The sequence below is a fragment of the Canis aureus genome, chromosome 20 (assembly GCF_053574225.1).
Source record: "Canis aureus isolate CA01 chromosome 20, VMU_Caureus_v.1.0, whole genome shotgun sequence".
In the NCBI taxonomy this organism is placed as follows: domain Eukaryota; kingdom Metazoa; phylum Chordata; class Mammalia; order Carnivora; family Canidae; genus Canis; species Canis aureus.
The window spans coordinates 43550520-43560926 of NC_135630.1; positions in this window are offsets into that span (position 1 = coordinate 43550520).

Genomic DNA, 10407 nt, shown 5'->3' on the forward strand with positions numbered 1-10407 from the left:
TATCTAGGTAGTCTTCTCTAAGGGTCTTCTTCAGCTCTTATCAAGGTGCAGATGCCAGGAAACAGTCCCAAGGCCATACTCTGGTGGGGCTGTGAGAATAAGCGCTCAGAAGGCTTTTCCAAGGTACCTGAGAAGGCATTTTTTTTTTTTTTTTTTTGAGAGTTGAGTCAGGTTTTGCACACTTACTAGGGTATTTGTGTGGGAAACACTCAAAAATGTTGTATGTCACATAAGCCTCTCTTCCTGCTTCTGTCTTAACTCCATCTGCTCAAGATAAATATCCCACAGGTTTTCCCTGGTTACGGCCCGTCAAAAGGAAATTCAATAATTTCAAGTTCTCCCTTTCCATATTTTAACTAACTTTACAGACCAGGTAATCTAGTGGCTTAGCATGAAGCTAAGCCGTTAGCTTCATTAGCTGTTAGCTAATGGCTAAGCCGTTATGGGAATCTTTTTAAAATCCTTGGGCCTGGCAGTGCCTTTTCTATGGTCAATTGATTTAGACCAGGGGTGAAAATTGGACACTCAAATGTTTTACAAAGTTATTGGGGAGGAAAACTTTTTCTTTACCTTTCAAGGTATTTTTGGCTGGTCTAAGAATTAAATTCATACGAGACAGATTAACAGGAGAAAATAGAATATACTTATTCTACAAGAATACGAGGCCCACAGGCAGGCTGACAATTGAGGCTTCTGTGCCATCCAGATAAGGACAAGTGGGTAGGGAACTGGGACTTTAAAGATAAGGGAGACAAATCATAGGAAGATGCAAAAGAGTAAATGTTTAGTAAACAAATGTTCGCTGGGCCATCCAGAAACAATAGGACTTAGAGAGGAATTTTAACAAAGGCGCTTTGCAAAGTTCCTCCCTGCTTCCCTAGTTCATATTATAATGTAGTTCTCTAAGGTGATGGCTCCCTTCCTAGGGCGGGTCCTCTATCTAGATTCTTTCAGGCAATTAGGGGGAAGGTGAAAATTTCTTCATTTTGTTTATTAAAAATAATCAGCCTAAAATAAGCCACAGGCCAAAGGAACACATTTTGTTTCCTTACAGATTCTTCCAGAAAAGAGATCTTAGGTAGAAATGGGCGACAAGAATAGAAACCAGGACAGCCTCACTTTCTGACCAGAATTGAAATGACCAGCCTTCCAAACGGAACCTGTGCGGGTCCAGAGCGGGCCCCCAGACGGTGAGGGGAAGTCAAGAGCAGAAACTCAGAGCCCAGCAGTGGGAGGCTACAACGCCTGCCCTTGGTCCCTGTGATGCTGTCCTTTTCACTGGCCTCCAGGGCCACCAGACTGCAGACCATGCTGAGCACGTCAGATTGGTGGGGGGAAATTCCAGTGCCTCGTATTTTTTAGTAAATTCAGTCATTCACTAAAATCAGCAAGCAGGGCAAAGGAGGAAGCACATTCTTTCCCAAAAGCAAGCACTTCATTTCCCTGGTCTTAGTACTGCTTTAGAGTTGGGGGGGTGGGGGGTCAGCAAGCCTTTTTTTTTTTTTTTCTTTTTTTTAAGCCTTTTTTATAAAGGGCCAGAGGGTAAATATGTTTGGCTTTCAGGGCTATATGGTCTCCATCGTGGCTACTTGACTTTTCTCCTCCCTCTCCCTCTCCTTCCCTCTCCCCCTCCCCCCCACCTTCCTCCTCCTTCTCTTCTTTCCAAGTTTCTTGCTTTGTGTGTCTTTTTTCCTCCTTTACTCATTTGTTTTGTTTCTTAAATTCCACATATGAATGAAGTCATATGGTATTTGTCTTTCTCTGACTTATTTTGCTTAGCATAATGCTCTCTAGCTCCACACAAGGCATTACAAATGGCAAGATTGCATCCTTATTTCTGACTGAATAATATTCCTTTGTGTACATATACCACATTTTCTTTATCCACTCATCAATAATGGACACTTGGGCTACTTAGATATCTCAGCTAATGGAAATAAATTTGCTATAAACACAGGAATGCATGTATCCCTTTGAATTAATGTTTGGTTTTTTTTTTTTTTTTTTTGTATTCTCTGGGTAAATACCAGTAGTGTGATTGATGAATCATAGGGTAGTTCTATTTTTAACTTTTTGAGGAACCTCCATACTGTTTCCCAGAGTGGTTGCTCCAGTTTGCACTTCCAGACTAATGGTTCATTTTTATGTTACATGAATTTCAACTTAATAAAAAAAGAAGTTAAGGGATGCCTGGATGGCTCAGTGGTTGAGCGTCTGCCTTCAGCCCAGGGCCTGATCCTGGAGTCCTGGGATCAAGTCCTGAATCGGGCTCCCTGTATGGAGCCTGCTTCTCCCTCTGCCTAGGTCTCTGCCCGCCCCCCCTCTGTCTCTCATGAATAAATATCGTAAAAAAAAAAAAAAAAAAGGAAGTTAAGCCATTTTAGCTTATGTGCTATACAAAAACAGAGACTGGCCAGATTTTGCCTATGGGCTCTTGTCAATTCCTGCCTTAAAGATACAAACATTATTTTAGATACCTTTATGTGGAACTAGATTAATATTTAATATATTTTTTATTTAAGATCTACTAAATAAATTATGTGTGATAATCAATATTTCTTAGAGATAAAGTAACCAAGGTAATGCATACATTCATTAATGTCATAATGTCAAGATTAGGTCCCACAACCAGTCAATGACAATATCAGGATTTGAACCTTAGGTCTTTCTGCATAATTTTTATTTGTGAAAATTATAAAAGTTAGCATATGTTGAGTATTCAACATGTGCCAGACACTGCTCTAAATGCATTAGACCAGTGCTTCTTAACGAAAGAGACACTTTTGCCCTCTGGGGGACATTTGGCAATGTCTGGAAACGTTGGTTGTCACAGTGTGGAGAAAGGATACTTACTTGCATGAAGCAGGTAGAGGCCAGGGGCACAAGTATCCTGCAATGTACAGAACAGCCCCTCACAGCAAGGAATCATCCAGCCCAAAATGTCAATCATGCTGAGGCGGGGAAACACTACCTTAGATGTATTATCTCAGTTAATTTTCAGAACAACCCTTAGAAGTAAGTTGTTATTATTATTCCTCATTTAACAGATGAAGAAACTGAGGTTTGGGGGAGTTAAGTAACCTGCCCAATGTCACCCTGCCAGCAAACTGAATTTAAACCCTAGCAAACTGGCTTCCCCATGCTATACTTGAGAGTCACTATTGAAGTTTGTTAACTATGCATTAATTGGTGGGATTATTTTATTCTTCCCTTAGACTGAAAGGGGCATGGACCATATTCTTATTCTCATTGTCTTATTATTGTATCCCCAGCACCTAGCTCAGGGCCTGCTCCACAGTAGATACTCAGTGAATGAATGAATGAGTGAATGAACGAATATATACGTTATACACAGGTGACATCAGAACCTCTACTTTTATCATCCCTGAAACTGTCCATTTCTCTTTCTTGATAGATAAGTAGGTACATAAGTACATAAAATGATAGAAAGATGGATAGATAAAATGATGGATAGATGATAGATAAATGATAGATAGATGATAGATAGATATCCACCACATAAGTAGATTCTTCACAGAACTGGAAATCATCCCCTTCCCCTCCAAATCTCTTTTCCCCTAGTTTTGGAGACAGCGTTTTTAAATCTTCCTGCACACATTTCTTCTCCTTAAACATTGGGCTGAATAATTAAACGCAAACATTTGCTTAGTCCTTTTGAACTCACAGAGGACTTTCTATCTATATTATCTTGTCTTCACAAGAACGCGGTAGCAGGTGTTCCGCTATGATTATACACCTCATCCCCATTTGGCACATGTGCAACGGGGACTCTGAGAGGGACAGTGACTTGCTGAAGGTCACACAGCCAGTACATGGTGGAGCTGGGGCTGACCACCATATCTCCTTTTTCTCTTCACTTAGGCCTGCTGCTGCCTCCCATCAGCTAACTTTGCCTTGAGAATTCACGGTCTCCTTCTGCCCCTGGCTTGCCATATGCAGGATCCTCTGGGCTACAAAGCCATGGCAAGTGGTTATGACCCAAATGGCTCCAGGTGTTGTGTTTTCTGTGCATTATGCATGATGTCTCAGTTTGTTCTTCCCCCAGTCTTGTAGTTGGCATGCCCTCTTCCACAGCCTCCTCTGACACACACACACACACACACACACACACACACACACACACACACACACCCTGTACCAGCCAGGTTCTCTCTCCAGAGAAACAGAACCGGCAGGATGTGGATATAGGGAGAGGTTTATCGTGAGCAGCTGACTCATGTGATTACAGAGGCGGAGAAGTCCCACATCTGCCTTCTGCAGGCTGGAGGCCCAGGTGAGCCACTGGTGCCAGAGACTTGACAACCAGAGGGGCCAATGGCATAAACCGCAGTCCAGGGGCAGGAGAAGTCGGATATCCCAGGATTAAGGGATAGCTGTCAGGCCAACTATCAGGAGGAAACAAGGGGCAAATCCTTCTTTCCTTGGCCTTTTGTTTTATTCACGCCTTCAAGGGATCAGGTGATGCCCCCCCCCCCCCTCCACACACACACACACTGAGGAGGTCTGTGGACATTACTGAGTACCGGATTTGAATGCTAATCTCCTCTGGAAACACCCACATGGACACACCTAGAAATGTTTAATCAGGGCCTCCCTTAGCCCAGTCAAGGTGACACATAAAACTAACCGTCACATACCCCAGGCTCTTCTAAATGGATGCTCCTAACCTGCTTCAAGTTAGCAGCTATTTGGACAGATCGAAGTCATACCTGATAAAAATTAGCAGGTGTGAGGGAAGGCCTGAGAGGTGCTCTTTTGAGTAAGGAGTGAGAGCTTTTGTGCCTAGTTTTCAGTTAGTTGTCACGTATTTGAGCGTGCAGAAAAAAAGACCACAAACTCTGTAATCGGGACGCTGGGTCAGGAGCCCAACGCCACCAAGGATGGGGCTTGGTACAGCTTCCAGGGCTGGCCACCGGGACACAGGCAGCTAAACAATGTGTAGCCTGGAGTCTCTACAAAGGGTAGAATTAGCCTCAGAGGCGGGAAATGTTCAGATCAGCTCTTGAGTCAGAGTCAAAGATTTATTGAGGAAATGCTCTCTGCAGCCTGGGGAAGCTGTGGGAGCAGAGCTCCAGCCTAGTTGTTTCTCAAAAAACAAACAAACAAACAAAAAAAAAAACAAAGAAACCTGGGATTCCTGCTGTCTGCCACAAGACAGGTCTCCTATCGGGTCTAGATTTAAAGAGACTTCTCTACCCAAAAAACTCCCTCCTTCCCCATCCATGTGATTCTGATGGAGGCAGAGGTCTCCCTTCGAAGAACTGACATAGAATCCATATGGCCCAGGGGTTTGGTTTGAATGACGGCGTTAGTGGCATACGGTTAGCATGAAGTTTTGGAATATAGGTGAGGTTTGGTGGGGTGAGGTCCGGAGCCAACGACCAAGAAAGAATTCTTGAAATGTCTTTGGTGCAAAATGGTGGTTTCATTAAAGCACAGGGACAGGACCCATGGGCAGGAAGAGCTGCTGCCCTGGGCCCGTGAGGGGAGGCTGATTATATACCTGGGAGTTGGGACGGGTTTGGGGATAGCATACTACTCTCTAAGGAATTTTGGAAGCAAGGTTTCCAGGACCTTGAGGGGGTAGGCAGTGTTGGGCAAAGGTCATTTACTGCCATCTAATAAAACCTGAGTCATGAGACCCTTCAGATGTATATCGGTGGGCCGTATGTTTGGGGGATGATTGCCAACACATATCTTGGGGGGGGGGGGGTGTAGAGATAAAGGAAATTTCTAAAGGAATTTTTATATGTTAAAGGAGACTCAAAGATGCCAGGGGTCGGGCTAAGATTGCCTTTTGCCCTTAGCAAAGTATTAACATCGAGGCAGTTGAATCCATAGAGGAACGTCCCTCTGCCTGTTTCAAGGCCTTGTCAGTGTGCCACCCCGGGCTTGTGCTTTGTCCCCAGCTAGCCCTCTGTGCCCCCATCATAACTACTGTACAGATCAGCTGAAAGTATGTACATGAAGGGCTCAGGACCATTCTTGAACATTCAATCAATGCCAATTATTATGATCACTGCATTTACTATTTTACTACTTACTATTCCATAGAGAACAGTCGATTAAGTCCATTCCAATAACTCCACAGCTTTCGAGCAGCTTCTGTTTTGTTTCTTGCAGTGCTGTATAAATAGGTGGAACATCTGGACAAATGGCCTTTATAAATGATATGTGCATAATAAAATATAATGTAAGCAACACACTAGCATCGTACGTTTCCTACGTACTGGGCACTTTTTGAAGAAAGTTTCACATGGGTTAACTCACTTAATCCTCACATCACTAAGAGGCAGGTAGAGTATTTCTACCCCCATTTTACAAATAAGAGAAGGAAGGCACAAAGTAACTCAGTTACTAAGTTGTGCTGTCAGCGTCCCAGGTTGTATTTCCTCCTCCGACAGCAGCCTCCTTTTAACCCCACACCTTTTCCCTCTTATCTACTCACAGCTGAAATCTCATTGAGATTTTCAGGTAGATTTCTGATAGCAACCTCCTTCCAAGTGGGATGAGGAGATCTTCCTGACTCTGTGAGTTCTCTCCTGTTGGGGAATCCTCCAGAACTTTCTGCCTTCCTCTGCCTTCTACCCCAAATCTGACTCTGCCTTGTAACATGGCAATTTGTGATTTTGTCTATATTCCACAGGAGAGTTTGTCAAAGCACAGATGTGAAGCCAATTAAAGTGTACTGACATGAGTTGTGGGATTGTGATTGGCATTTTCTGAAAAAAAAAAAAAAAGAATAGAATAGAAATAAGGGTATAATAGAATAAAGGAAAATATCAAGAGTGTGTGTGTCCCATGTAGAGAGAGCAAGAATCATTTTGTGAGATTTTTGAACCAGTGTGTGTGTGTGTGTGTGTGTGTCCACATATGCTGTGTTGCAACATAAAAGATACTTCTTTTATGAAAGGAATATTTTATATCCATCAAACAATAACAAAAAGAGTTATTGTTTGATGGGTATAAAGTTTCGGCTTTGCAAGGTGAAGAGTTCTGGAGATCTGTTACACAACAACGTGAAGTACTACACTGGACACTTAAAAATGGGGAAGATTGCAAATTTTATATTATGTGTTTTTACCACAATTAATCATAAGTTTTTTTAAAGATTTTATGTATTTATTCATGAGAGAGAGAGAAAGAGAGGCAGAGACACAGGCAGAGGGAGAAGCGGCTCCCTGTGGGAAGCCTGATGCGGGACTCAATCCCCAAACCCTGGGGTCACAACCAGAGCCAAAGGCAGACGCCCAGCCACTAAGCCACCCAGGCGCCCCAATTAATTATGAATTTTTTAAAAAGATATTTCTTACTATATATCAAGGCCCCAAAAGTTTGAGAAGCGCTGTTCTACTAGATGAAATCATTTTAGGGCTTAGAATATGTGCAATTTATCTTTTATTCTAAGTTACACATACCTAGCATGGCACAGCTCGGAGCAAGCTCACGAAGTGGCCCGAGTTGAGTACATCACTCCTAATGAACAGGCGTCGATGGCCCATCATGTGTAACCCATGCTCTTTCCCTCCCCATAGTTACAGCTGCCACAACAGAGTGTCCTACAGCAAATAGTGGAGAAGGAAAATGGGGAGACTCAGGTGGGATCCTCGAATGGAAGACAGTTCTCTGGTCCTCTGATTGTGTCCTCTGCCTTGCCTTAGGGCAGGTAACTTCTTGCCTCTTTGGGGATCTCTTCTGTGCAGCCCTCAATATTTCAGGCTGTAAAAAAAAAAAAAAAAAATATTTCAGGCTGTGTGCTGGGCAGGGTCAGCTGCTTTGTGCTTCTTAGGAGTTTGTGTTGTCCCTGCCAGGGAGAAGGCGTGGCTTCCCCAAGCTTGGGGAGCTTCCTGAGAACAGACGCCTTAATTCCTCCCAGGACGGACCTCCAGCGACTGCCTTTCTGCCTGCAGAGCTGACAATGGGCATAAAGGCTGTGCCTACAAAGTGCTTGGGGCTCTCAGGGAAAGTAGAACCACATGAAGCCAGAGAATGAACGTGCCTCCCCAGAGAGTAGCATTCTTTGTATTCCCAGTAGTGGATGAGGGGTCTCTCTGTGTCCCCATTCCTTCACAAAGGCCCAGACAAGACTAAAAGGATTGGGGTGGTGTGGGTGGGAAGAGTGTTCTCACATCATCATGTATTGTACTAAATAATATAATCCATTGTGGGGTGGGGTCAGTGCATGAATGACTGTCCTATATAAGGAGACATTTTATGTATTAATACAGATCAGAGAGATTGTGAGGTCTGAGAGAATTAGCATATGTCTGAGGGGGCTCAGTCCATAATTACCCCCAGGACAACAGAAGGAACAATCCGTGTGAGTAAACCCCACTTTGACAAGAAGACCTCCAAAGCGACCTGCCTAAAGTGCCAAGGCCCACAGAGGGCCAGAGGGGGGTCCTGCTCTGCCTAATGCAAGGGATGGCTGTCTGGGGGCGTTGGTTAATCAGGCAAGACCAGCCCTTGGGGCAGGGCAGTGGGCCTTTCCTGAGGCCCCGGAGGTCTGAAGGGACTTCTGGTCAGGGCTCCTGCACTGCACAACTCCAGGAGCGCTGTTTCCACTACATCCGAAGTAGATGGCGCCTCCTGGAATTGGGTAGTGCATGTATGTAGCCTCTGATCCATCCTTCCTTCCTTCCTTCCTTCCTCCCTCCTCTCTCCTCTCTTTCTTTCTTCTTTCTTCCTTCCTTCCTTCCTTCCTTCCTTCCTTCCTTCCTTCCTTCCTTCCTTCCTCCTTTCCTTTCCTTTCCTTTCCTTTCCTTTCCTTTCCTTTCCTTTCCTTTCCTTTCCTTTCCTTTCCTTTCCTTTCCTCTTTCCTTTCCTTTCTTCTTTCTTCCCTTCCTTCCTTCTTTGAAAAAGAAGAGAGGGAGAGAGCCGCAGAGGGAGAGAGAGAGAAACTAAGCAGACTGTGCGCTGAGCTCAGAGCCCCGTGCGGGACTCAATCTTAAGACCCTGAGATCATGACCTGAGTCGAAACCAACAGTGGGGAGCCCAACCGTCTGAGCCAGCCAGGTGCCCCTGATTCTCTTTCCAAGGAAGCTGACCCCAGGGGAGGGAACAAGGCTAGGAGCTGGGGCGCGTTGCCTCTAGGAAGAGCTAATGGCTTTTCTCGAGGTTACCAGAGGTGATAATATAAAGTACAGTGTAAAAAATGTTCCCCGCCGGTGTTGCCATTTCTTTCCTTAGGTCTCCCCACCCCTCAGGGCAATCACACTCCCCCAGAAGGCCTCAGGAGGGGTAGCTGTGAGAAAGGAAGGGCTGGGGAGGCGCAGAAGGCTTCAGCCCTGGGTTCAGGGAGTGGCACCAGGGGCAGGGACAGGAGTCCGGGGCTGGGGGCATCCCTCAGGGGTTCACATTGGAAACAAGCTCCCCCCCACCGGCCCCAAATATTCCAGAGAAAGAGCCCCTCCAAGGGAAAGGCAAACACTTGGGTTGCACATGCCCTTTGGGTCCAAGAGGAGTAAATTCACTCTTCTCAATTTTTCAGAATGCTGGAATATCCTGTCTGGCTTCCGATCTGGAGAATCTTTGACCTTTTTTAGTTTTTTCCTTTTCTCTCTCTCTCTCTCTCTCTCTCTCTCTTTAAAAGATTTATTTATTTGAGTGAGAGAGAGAGAGAGAGAGCACACACTCCTGAGTTGGGGAGGGCCCGAGGAAGAGGAGAGGATCCTGGAGCAGACTCCGTGCTGCCCCGACGGGGGCTTGATCCCACAACCCTGAGATCAAGACCTGAGCTGAAACCACAAGTCACAAGTCGGACTCTTAGTGGACTGAGCCACCCAGGCGCCCCCCGTTTTTTTTTTCTCTCAAAGAGACAGGCTTTCATTTTTTTTAAGTGATAATCTTTTAAATCAGAAGAAAAACCATTTTTCCAGCTATTGTCTCTTGGAAGTCCATCTCTTGTTCACACTCCACTCCTTTACTCTTTCATTCAAACATTCATAGAGGAAGACTCTCACGAACTTCCCTCTTGCTAGGCCTGCTAAGTGGGAGGCCCCCACCTGGCGGACCAGGTCCTGCCTCGGAAGTGCTGACCATCCATCCAGTAGGAGCCAAATAAAAGCAACCACGCGGAAGGCAGCAGTGGCCAATGTCAGCCTCCCGTAAATGAGAACGGGTCTCCCTTGCAGGAATGCTGTCCCTGGAGGGAGGGAGCAGTGAATCAGAATCCCAGTTCTAGGGTGCAACCGGGGGCTCTGTCACTTAGACACCTGCCTTTGGCTGGATCATGATCTCGGGTCCTTGGCTCCCTGCTCAGCACTGAGCCTGACTCAGCGACTGCCCCTCCCCCGAACCCGTGCTCATGCTCACTCTCTCTCTCTCAAACAAATAAATAGAATCTTAAAAAAAAAAAAAAAAAAATCTCAGCTCTGAAAGGAATCC